This window comes from Bidens hawaiensis, unplaced genomic scaffold, assembly GCF_021521415.1.
Source record: "Bidens hawaiensis isolate Kalapana, Puna unplaced genomic scaffold, B.hawaiensis_p1.1 tig00419374_1, whole genome shotgun sequence".
Classification (NCBI taxonomy): Eukaryota; Viridiplantae; Streptophyta; class Magnoliopsida; order Asterales; family Asteraceae; genus Bidens; species Bidens hawaiensis.
This window is the reverse complement of record NW_027504839.1, coordinates 475169-487116: the sequence shown is the minus strand read 5'-3', so window position 1 is coordinate 487116 and position 11948 is coordinate 475169.

Sequence of the window (11948 nt, the reverse complement as noted above, 5' to 3'; positions counted from 1 at the left end):
TTCATGTTGTGTAGTCACTGCCACATTTCCTTGATTTCTGATCTGATTTTGATTTGCTGGAACAGTGTTGTTTGGAACATTTTGAGCTGCTTGAAGGTTTTAATTGTTATTCATCTGAAAACCTTGAATCTGTTGCATACTTTGTTGTTGATTATTCATTTGAGGATGAAAGTTATTGAAGTTGGGGTTGTAATTGTTGTTGGGATTGAAGTTGTTGTTAAAGTTGTTCATTTGATTGCTGTTGTTGTTGAATCTTGGCTGATTTTGGTGGTAATGCTGCTGACCTCTTGTTTGATTTTGTTGATATTGCTGCTAACCTCCTGGTTGTTGATTCTGGAATTGATTCATTTGAAAGTTTCTTGGTTGATTGCATTCTCTTGCAAAATGACCAGGTTGCTGACAATTGTAGCAAATTGCTTTTGACTTGTCAAATCCAATCCTGTCATTAGGACCAGAAACCAGAGACCTACCAGTTCTGTTATACAACCTTTTACTTCTCAAACCCAACATGGCAGCTTGCCACTTCAAATCCATGTCTTCCAAGTCATCTGCATCAATTTGCTCTAAATCATCTTGTACCACACTTGTGTGAATTAGGTTTTTTGCAACAAATGCATTATATGACTCAGTAAACATAGACAGCAAAGCCTGTGTTGCATTGCTTTGACCATGTCCTGTGCCAGTATGAGGAACATTTCCACTTGGCATGGAGGCAAGTATCATCAATCAGTTGCACATTGAACCTCTGCTGATTTCCTTGATTACTTGTGCTACCTCCAATGAAAGATTTTGGAGTAACAACATTATGTTCAGCTGGTTCTTCAATAATGGGAATTTGCTGTTGATTCTTGGTAGACAGATTTCCCATAGGTGCAATCAATGCATTTGAAACATTGAAGCAGGGTCTGTCTTCCTTAATCATCTCATTCTCTATCATTTCAAGTTCTGCAGCCTGAAGAAAGCATACTACATCATCCAATTTCAATTCATTGAAATTATGCTTCTGAAGGATGAACTTGCAAGCAGTATACCATTCTTTTGGCATTTAGTTGAGTAACTTTGTATTCAAATCAAAGTCAGTCATTGCATAATCAGTTGTCCTCAACTCATTCACAATACTTAGAAAACGTTCTAGTATTGATTTCAACCTTTCTCCATCCTTATACTTGAACCTTTCCAACTGTTGCTTCAATCTTTACTTCTTTATGTTCTTTAGTTCAGTATTCCCTTCATACATTTCAAGGATGGCATCATACATTTGCTTGGCAGTTGTGTGATGAACCACCTTGGTCAGAATCTCCCAAGACAAACCTAGCTTAATCATAGCTAAGGCTTTGTCATCCACCTTTCTCATTTTTTCTCTTACAGCAGCAGTTGCAGCTGCATTTGCACCGTCTTCAACAGCAGTTTGTGGACCATTCTTGATGGAGTTTCACATATCAATATCATTGTAGCATACGGCTGCTTCAAAGAGTACTTTCCATTTGATAAAGTTTTCCTGTCCATACAACCTTGGTATCTTGTTAGTAGACACCTCTTGTTCCTCATATCCAGACATTTTGAGAAATCAAAAATCAGTTTCTTTGTAAAAACAGAGTTTCAAAAATAATCAGATCTGGAAACAGAATGCTCAGATTTGATGTGTCTGATGTGATTAGAACAAGATTTAGATAATAAGATTAGAACTTTAATTGAAATAAGGAAGAGAAAACACCGGTAGATTGTAGATCTGGAAGAAAAATGAAAAACAGGGCTGCTGACGTCACAAATCAATGGAACAGTGGTCTGCTTACGTCATTCTTCTTCAAATCTTCAATCAGCAACAATCTTTCCAAAATAGCAGTAAAGAGCACTGATACCACTTGTCGGTCCCCTCGATTTCAGCTGGATCTTAATTAATCATGTCATAAATCACACAGATTAATGCGTTGACAAGAGAGTTAATGACGAGTTGCTATATTTAGAAAGATATCCGTTTGTTAAAGGCGGAATCAATAACAAACATACGGTTGCAAAGAATAATCAAAGGTAGAAAGCACACACAGGATTCACTCAAAAGATTTCCATTTATATAACATTCATCATACAAAGTGGATAATCGATTTAGGGTTTTCTAAGAATCCTAGGACAGCCGTCACTTTCAAGAAATATTCTTTCTTATCCGAAAAGTGTAAAGGCTTATCTCTCTCTCTCTGCCCCTGTTTCGGCGGCGTACCCTAAATATTCTATTTATAGGCCTGCCAACCTAGGACAGCTCTCATTCATTCTAGAAACACTAAATACATTCATGCATACTCAAATTACATATTCAAATTAAACTAAATGTAAAACAAGTCTTCCGGGTAGGATTTGCATCAGTCTTGTCTTTCCGAGTATGCTCGACCATCCTTCAAAACTTGGTAACATAGAAGTGTGCTCGGGTTCAGTTTCCGGGTAAACTTTACATAAAGAGTATTTCACCAAGTAAAATACTCACCGAGTAGTTTTCAGTCTTCTTGACTTTGCCAGACTTTGCCCGACAACTTCTTACGAGCAACCTTCTTATTCAATGATCCATTTCAGCTCCTTGCTATAAAATAACTTATTAGCAAAGTGTACTCAGAAGTACTATTCCTTGCTTGAGCTGAACCTTGCCCGATATTACTTAGAGATATTCCTTTAGATTATCAAGCATACTTGGATCGTACTTTTTAATGAATACCTTGCCCGGTCTTCCAATCACTTGGCTTCTTGGACTTGGTTAACCAAACCTTACTCGGAAGAGTAATATACTTGGCTCTGAAGAATAGACTTGCTTGATAAAGTGAACCTTGCCTGGATTTACATAAACTAGTGTACCTTACTCGGAAATGCACTAATTTGCAAACCCTGCTCGGATATCCACTTAAGAAGACTACTTGAAGTAAACCTTGCCCGGTAGGCAAAATATCGTACTCGGCCAAATAAAAGCTTGCTCGGATGTCTAAGGTGTGCTCGGATCCATTACTTAGCGAATTCAGAGGAGGTTGAGAAGATTCCAATCTTCCATGTACTTCATTTAGGTCAAATATTTGACTCAACAAAAAGTGGGTTAGTGAAACTCACCACGAATGTGGTTTAAATTGAAAGTCAACTGCTTAAGTCAAAGTTGTTCTAATGCCTAAATCATACAAGCACTATAAGTATTTGCTAAGCGATTCCTAGAACCCTTAGTATCCAAACAATTCCCTTGTTTATTTGAAGTTTGACCAAAGTTGACTTTGACCAAAGTTTGACTTTTGTTGACCTTGACCAAATTTTGACTTTTATTTTGACTTTTACCAAAAGGTCCAAGTTGTTGACCGTTGACTAAAAAAAGTCCAAGTCTCGATAACCGAAGACTAAAAATTGAGTTTTATTGACCGTAGATCAGAATGTTGACCGACGGTCCAAAAGGTTGACCGCCGACCCGTTGGTGACTTTTGACCAATATTCTAGACTTAAAATAATTACATGATGTTCCTAGTCACAATTTAACATCAATCTAGTAATGTGCACATAGCCACTTTTCATACAATCCTATGACTAAGTCTAACTTCCACCACTATCAACACTTCACAAGTAAGACTAACCACTTAGTCAAATAGTTCTAAGTTGACCCATAAAGTCAAAATTCAATTCACCACAATCAATCTATTACAAATTTCAATTATTTTCACTAACCAATATGCTAATCATCATTAACAAGTTTTCAATCATCAAAACTGATTTTTCCAACCAACCAAAACTTGTGATTAAATTACAAAATAATTCACACATATTCTTTCAAGTATTAGGTATAAAATATATTTTTCTTATAATTTTCCAACCCACACAAATATGCAGAATATTCACACTCTACAACAACCTAATTTCAGTCTCTATTTCAACACAGCAGTACAAAAATATTTGCCAAATATTCTATATTTTTCCAATTGATTCAAAAACAATTGGATTAGATTTCTACTTCAATTTATAACATTCCAGAAGTGGAATCACACCCATATCTATTTTTAATATCAAGTTATGCAATTTATAACACAGCATAGAAAATTTCTCTTTCAATCAGGATTGCAACCCGATTTTGTAAATTAATAAAAACTAGTCAAACAAAGTCCAAAAATTATGATTCTTGACTTTTTGAAAACTAGATTCAATATTCCTAATCATAGTATCAAAAAATCAATCGCAAACACCAATGTATCATCAAGTTATTTAATCTACAATCTAAAACACAGAATCTGTCAACAAACAAATTTAAACCAAAAGTCACAAAAATCATGAGTCTTATATCCTTATGATCTTTAATCATCAAGGAACATTTTTATACAATCAAATCTCATGTCTTTCATTATTTTACAGATTTATAAAATAACATTTAGTTACAAAAAGGTTTCCATCTTTTCTTTTATAACAAAACACAAAATTTCTTTTAACAATCAACCTTGATTATTCTTAGTTCATTTTCACAAATTCGATCATTTGGATACTAGGTTTTCATAAACCAAAATAAAAATATGAATAAGAATATGTACTAAAGCATATTTACCTTTTGCCTGGTCCAAGAACTCTACACCCATGCTTCTAAGAATCACCAAGTTGTTTATGATATTTGAGAGAATTTTTAGAAAATACAAAGTGTGTGTGTGTGGGTGTGAAGTGGACGGCCAAAAGAAGAAAAAGAAAAGTTTAATCCTTCATTGTTATTTACACATCATTACACCTTCATTAAGTCATCATTAATTTGATTAAACTTTAGATAACTTTATTTAATTTAATTTGTAACATGATACATTTTATTAAAACATTTCCTAGTAACCATATGTTGTGCACTTCTCTTTTGTTACTTACCATGTAATATATTATATGCTATGTTATTTAATTGTTCAATCTCTTACAGCATATAAGTATACAACAACTAATCATGCAACATATTAAGCATGTAACATAATTACATCCATCACATATAATACATGCAACATATCATGTGTGACAAATTTATTATAACATATAGCATGCGTGACAAGTTTATTATTCTAGTTATCAATAACTAGTCACCCTCACTTAGGTCACCAACGACACGACTAACTCAATGTATGCATACATGACACTACATGTATAAGAGTTCCTTAACTTAGTTAACAGGACTAACGGAGTTTACTGACACAGTCAGCAGAATTTAACTGGGTTTAGTTAACGGAGTTAACCTAAAAATGCCGCGTGTCACATCATCCCCTTGTTGAAAGAATTTTCGTCCCGAAAATTGATATGCTACTAAGTACACTAGTCGACTTTCGTCTATGTGTTTGGTCTTAGTAAATTTAGTAGACTTCTTGTCTATATGTTTGTTCACTGTACATTCAGTACGTCAGTAGACTTTCAGTCTATATGTTTGTGCCACTAATATTTGGGCAGTGTTACTCGTATTTAAGCAAAATTTTCCATTTGTCACATCATCCCCTTGTTGAAAGAAATTTCGTACTCGGAATTTTAATTATGTTATACGGAAACTATAACCATAGTTTCTTGATAGGGAAAGTGCCTGAACGCTTGATAGTATAAGTAAATAAGAAGTGCTAAGATTAACGATTTTTAATGTTATTGGGAACCAAATGAGATTCAAGTATTCGCTAGATTAGAGATATTAAGATAAAATAAACTGAGAGGTTTGTCATACGAATATCCGATCGATGTTTGTAAAAGTTGATGCATTCAACTACGACTTTTTAAGAGTTTAGGGAAACCATTTTGATATAAACATCCATTTGTAAAGAAATGGCAAAATTTCAAAAGTAGTAAGAGAGTTGAGTCTCAATAGTTCAATCTCATTTCCAGATAAGCTTAGTAATAGGTATGGCTACCATTGCGTAAGTGATACAAATGTTAAGGATTTAGCGAATAAGGTTTCTATAGCTCAAGGAGATGGTGGTTCATAAAAGATGAATTTGTATATAAGAGTTTCATTTACCGATCAAGTCAGGCTATCGAACGAAGAATACTAATACGTCTCGTTCCTATTTTGGTCCATATGGTAATTTGAGTTCATGGAAATCAATAATAAGGAAGTTTGTACTAGGTTACAACATCCCAAAGATGTTGTTCATAAGATTCGGATCACTATTATGCTGATTAGCCAAGGTTGAGTTTCCTCTATTCCACACGAGGAACCATTAAGAAAATATACTACGAGGCCAACTGAACTATGATTTAGAAGTCCTTTGACTTTTGCTTAAACTATGGCAGTTAGCGCTCTTTTAATCAGGGAGGTATGGTTTATCGGATTGGGTTGTTACTCAACATAGTTAAGGTAGTAAAGTTTCATGAAACGATTGTGTTCAACTTAAATTTTGAGGTTGATGGCGTGGACATGAAGGACATGTGTCCCGAAATAAAGTGTTGATGGCATAAATCGTAGCAAAATTCCTATCAAGGAAATTTGGTTAAAGACAAATTTTCTCAAATTCTGAGATCACGCGATTTTGAAATACCAAAGGAGTTACTTTAAGTGATCGAAGAGAGAAAAGAAAAACAAAATTCATGGTGAGTGTTGAATACATTCTTTAATAATTGATGCTTTATCAAGGTTCAGAAACGGGATGAGCTCTTCCACTCCTAAACAGTGGAGTTAACCTTCCGGAAGAGATAAAATGTCATTTGAACCAAAAAAGTTGGTGTTATAATCATTTTAAATGAATGATGTCCAAAATTAGGTATCGTTTTGAATTTTTGGGAAATATCAAAGACTTGCCATATTTGAAATTGAAAGAAATGGTCAAAGGTTCGTTTCTTTCCTCGTTATTGTTAATACCCATGATTACAGAGGATTGTGCGTTTCCTGTCATATGAATTATGATTACCCCAAATGGTGTTGGATCCGATAGGAGTTTAGGAAAAGTTATTATGGAGATCATGGAAATTAGCTCCCATCTTCAAGGAGGTTTTCTGATTGTTTGAAACAAGTCAGACGTCTTCTTGAGTTTGTATTTGTCTGGCCTCAAGAGGCATGCTATGGTTTTAGTCTAAGAGTTTGTCGCTATCACTAAGAATGTGAGACGTTGTTCAACGTTAACGACGTTTAACCAAATGCAGAATGTATATCCAATGGGTTATTTAATTGAGACTAGCCTTAACTAGTTCCAGGTATAGAAAGAAATTGCGTCATCAACTAGCTCGGTCAGTAGGTTTAGTCATTAGGTAGGATGGGCATCTAATGTATCTTATGTAGGAATACTAATATCAGTCACAATGACATGATTTCCCCTACCCTCCGCTCTAGCGGTCATTGTGGTTCAAGTCCAACATCGAACAAGGCATATTTAGAAATATCACTCCTAACGAAAGCGTATCGTTTCTAGGTCGTAAGGTAGCTCATGTCTCCACCTCTTTGGTGTGAATAACGGTTCTGGTTAAAGCGAATATAACTATGCTCAAGGTAGGAAAGTCGGTTAGTGATATTCCCAACATCAACATACCGTTAGCGTTTATATATAGGGTGTACCGCATCTAACCCACCACACTAATAGCACATCTTCGGTGGTTCTCATTACCAACCCTAACCAAATTTTAACTTCTCAGTGTCAAGTGTAACTGGTAAATTTCTCTTCTACACTTTAGGCAAGAAAAGATGAGTGCAGGTTTTCCATCTAAGAAAGATCAATATGAATCCATATGAATAATTGGATGGTCGGTTACTCATCATTCCTTGTGAGTTACGGATCTGAGGAGGGTATCGATGATGAACGGTCTTACGACAACTGACATGACTTATTCACGTTAACTATCTAGTTCTCAGTCGGGCGGTATAAGGTACTTCGGGAATAGAAATTTGTTGTACCTTAGACTTTATTCTTATGGACAAAGAGAAGTCATAATGAGAACACGGTTATTAGGGTTTCATTCAAATTAAGGCATGTCACGGTCGAAGTTATTATCAGAGGTTGTTCGGCTATTGGAGAGTATGTCCATCATCTTGCGCCTTGTTTACTAGAAGAAAAGTTCATCCATATGTCTCGTTAGGGTCATACTCGTTTATGTATTGAAGTTTAGGTTTGAGATTTACCACTTCATTATTTGCGTGCAAGCTGTTGGCGATAGTGGGTTCAAGCGTGAACTAATGGCAATTTGTAAAATCAAATTAGGTTCCTTCATGAGGGCATTCAATAATACTTAGGCTATTAGAGGCTTGACTCAAACTAGGGCGAGTAAGTGCTGGAGGTTTGTATCAAAAACCTGTTCGTTGTTACTATAGGCACATAAGATAAGTTACACCATCAGCCTTCACATACGATCAAGGCTTTACTTCTGACGATTAAGAATCGTTGCTCCGAGGCCAAAAATTTCTAGATAAGGGATCATAGGGAATTACTCAATCACTAGGGAGATACCATTAGATATATGGGTCGAGATGAAGATGCAACGCTTTATGAAAGGTTACATAACTAAATTACCGATTTCCCTGAGAGTTGAGGTAGGACCATACTAGTAGCTAGTTCACGGGATCAAGATGAGGTGAGTGATTATAATTGTTTTTGAGAATGTTAGCCAAGGATGGTTGTTAAAGAAGATATTTCTCAAAGATTTTTGTTATAGGGTTACAGTTCCATCCGTGCATAAGGTATTCCAATTCATCGCATTCTAGTGGAGGTTCGATGGTTTAGATTATGTTTTCCAATGTCCTTGATAAAATGGGATTATCTCATGGAATGGTCTAATTATAGAGTTTTCCATGGTCGGAAAAACAATTTTTAAGCAAAAATGGGAGTTAACAATTGGTCAAGGTAAGTATATCAACAGGAACTTTTAGCTAGGTCGCACAAACATGGTGTTGGTTTACAAGAGGTTCTTAAAACTTCGCATATACACTAGAGTTAAAGGTCTTCCACGAAACGCTAGAGAGGTTTTGAATTCATATTATTTTCATAACAAGGTTTGGAAAAGATATCTTAAGCTTTCCAAAATAACTTGCATATTGGTAACAAAAACATCAAATTTTATGAGGATCCATCTTCACTCGGCTAGTCGGTTCTTCCAGTTATAGAACATATTATACAATTTCTACTAGTGTTGGACGAGTTATGAGAGCTTCCAGCAATGGTGGAAACTTAGGTTTGAGATTCATGGACTATGACCACACTATAGGATTCATCAGGATTCATATGCACCATAAATTATTATTAAGTGTGCACCCAAAATAACAATTCGGTTTACATGATTAGCCCAATTCCTCCCACCATGCGTCAATTTGTCCCTTAGTTTGGATTGCCATCTACAGAATGATACTAATCATGAAAAGGTGAGAAAAAAAGACATTTTATTGATCATACATAGATTAGGTCAGAGTTTCACCCAAAACTTTGGTTGGGAATAGATTATCCGAGTATTCACTCATGTCGAACACACTAAGAGTTCAGCTTTACAAATGGCAGAAGAATACATGTTCGTGGATCAAACATGCAATCGAAGTATGACTTAGACAAAAGTTAGAAATAAAGTGAAGTAAGCATTTTTCTCTCTATGTCAGAATAGACTTTGAGTGTACCATAAGCAAGATGTTTTTAATTGCGCAGTCAATCTACTCTTCCTGCAGCATCGACTAATGAAATGAGCATGCGGCTCATGAATAAAAATTATGGCATCTCATTGCCGATGAATTTCTATAAAAAAATTCCTTCAAGGTTCTGCCTCAAAGAGGTGTGTCTCACCCGAGACTCAAGTTTGGAGTTTGGAGTGGAGTATGGCTAGCAAGTTTAGGATACTCAAGATGGTAGATAGATAAGAGACTCACTTCTGACATACCCAACTCTTGAAGAGGTTATACTGGTTTGGTTTTGTCCGTGCAATGGCGTGAGATGACTCATCATTCTAGACGATGTCGTTGCTATATTCAAGCCATTATTTCCTCGGCTCCAATGACGTGAGAATGGGTGAAGGTTCCGATGTGACAACAAGAGTGGCGTGCTCCTTATCTGAGGATAATGCTGTGGATGATGTCGACATACCCGTATGGCATTGTAGAGTTAAATGGTTATGTACTAACATACGACGTACCCCAAGTACAGAATAAATGTGTATGCAACTGCATGATTAATATGCTTGTCATAGATGAATGTAGAAGCTAAGTGCGAAATCAATGCGGTGTGAATACGACGCGTACACATATGAAGTGCATGCATGAATGAAATGTATGTCTGGGTTTGTAAGTATTAAAACTGACACAAAACTTTGAAAACAGTTATAGACTAGTTTTTGAAAACAAACCTAGTTCACTATAACCAACGGCTCTGATACCAATCTGGCACACCCTCAATTTTCGACTAACGGGGTTTTACTTGAGGCGCGTGACATACTAGGATCTAGCCATGTGTTATAACGAACAACCAATTTATAATGGAAAATATTTAAATATTATTGCTCATCATAAATGAGGCAAGTACATTTACAATAAAGTTGTTACATTTGCGGAAGCGTATAATTTATGAAAAACACAAAACAAAATAACCAGAGTGCGTGTCAAGACGCCCAGACATAACATTTCATTAAAGACTCCTAGCATAATTCGATTCTTAGTGGGATCCATGCATCCTAGACTCGTTTCAACTTCGCACGTGCACCTTAAACACCTGAGAAAGACATGCTAAAACGGATCAACACAACGGTTGGTGAGTTCACAGGTTTGAGTTTAAAAACAAGTTTGTTAAACAAACCATTTAGTGAGTAAACGTTGTAAGCAATAAATCATGGATAATGTATGCATTAGTAATACCGCTAGTTAATTACGCTAGCAATCATGTTACATTAGTGTGAGTTCCATTGTGACCGAGGCTGACTTGTTCGTTTGTTTGCCACCCACGAAGTCTAATATAAGACTAGTGCATATTGCGTTCCTAGTAAATGAAACGCCCGGCGACTCCCTCAACCGAGAGCCCCGAGGGGGTTCGTCAAACCCAGTAGTACTACATTTCATTACCGAGCCAATGTGAAATTGTTAACGGTCCAATGTGCATGGGGAACTTCAGTTTAAGTGCACTATGTACACATTAGGTATTAAAAGTCTACAATTATCCAAAAAGTTTGTATGTTGCACGCTTTCCCCCCCAAAAGTAGTAAGTAAAAAGGGGGCTAGTGAAACTCACCTCGAATGCGGTTTAAATTGAAAGTCAACTTCTTAAGTCAAAGTTGTTCTAGTGCCTAAATCATACAAGCACTATAAGTATTTGCTAAAATATTCCTAGAACCCTTAGTACCCAAACAATTCCCCTGTTTATTTGAAGTTTGACCAAAATTTGATTTTTGTTGACTCTGACCAAAGTTTGACTTTTGTTGACTTTGACCAAAGTTTGACTTTTGTTGACCTTGACCAAAGTTTGACTTTTTACCAAAAGGTCCAAGTTGTTGACCGTTGTTTAAAAAGAAGTTCAAGTCTCGATTACCGAAGACTAAAAATTGAGTTTTATTGACCGCTGATCAAAATGTTGACCGACGGTCCAAAGGTTGACCGTCGACCCGTTGGTGACTTTTGACCAATATTCTAGACTTAAAATAATTACATGATGTTCCTAGTCACAATTTAACAGCAATCAAGTAATGTGCACTTAGCCACTTTTCATACAATCCTATGACTAAGTCTAACTTCCACCACTATCAACACTTCACAAGTAAGACTAACCACTTAGTCAAATAGTTCTAAGTTGACCCATAAAGTCAAAATTCAATTTACCACAATCAATCTATTACAAATTACAATTATTTTCACTAACCAATATGCTAATCATCATTAACAAGTTTTCAATCATCAAAACTGATTTTTCCAACCAACCAAAACTTGTGATTAAATTAAAAAATAATTCACACATATTCTTTCAAGTATTAGGTATAAAATATATTTTTCTTATAATTTTCCAACTCACACAAATATTCAGAATATTCACACTCTACAACAACCTAATTTCAGT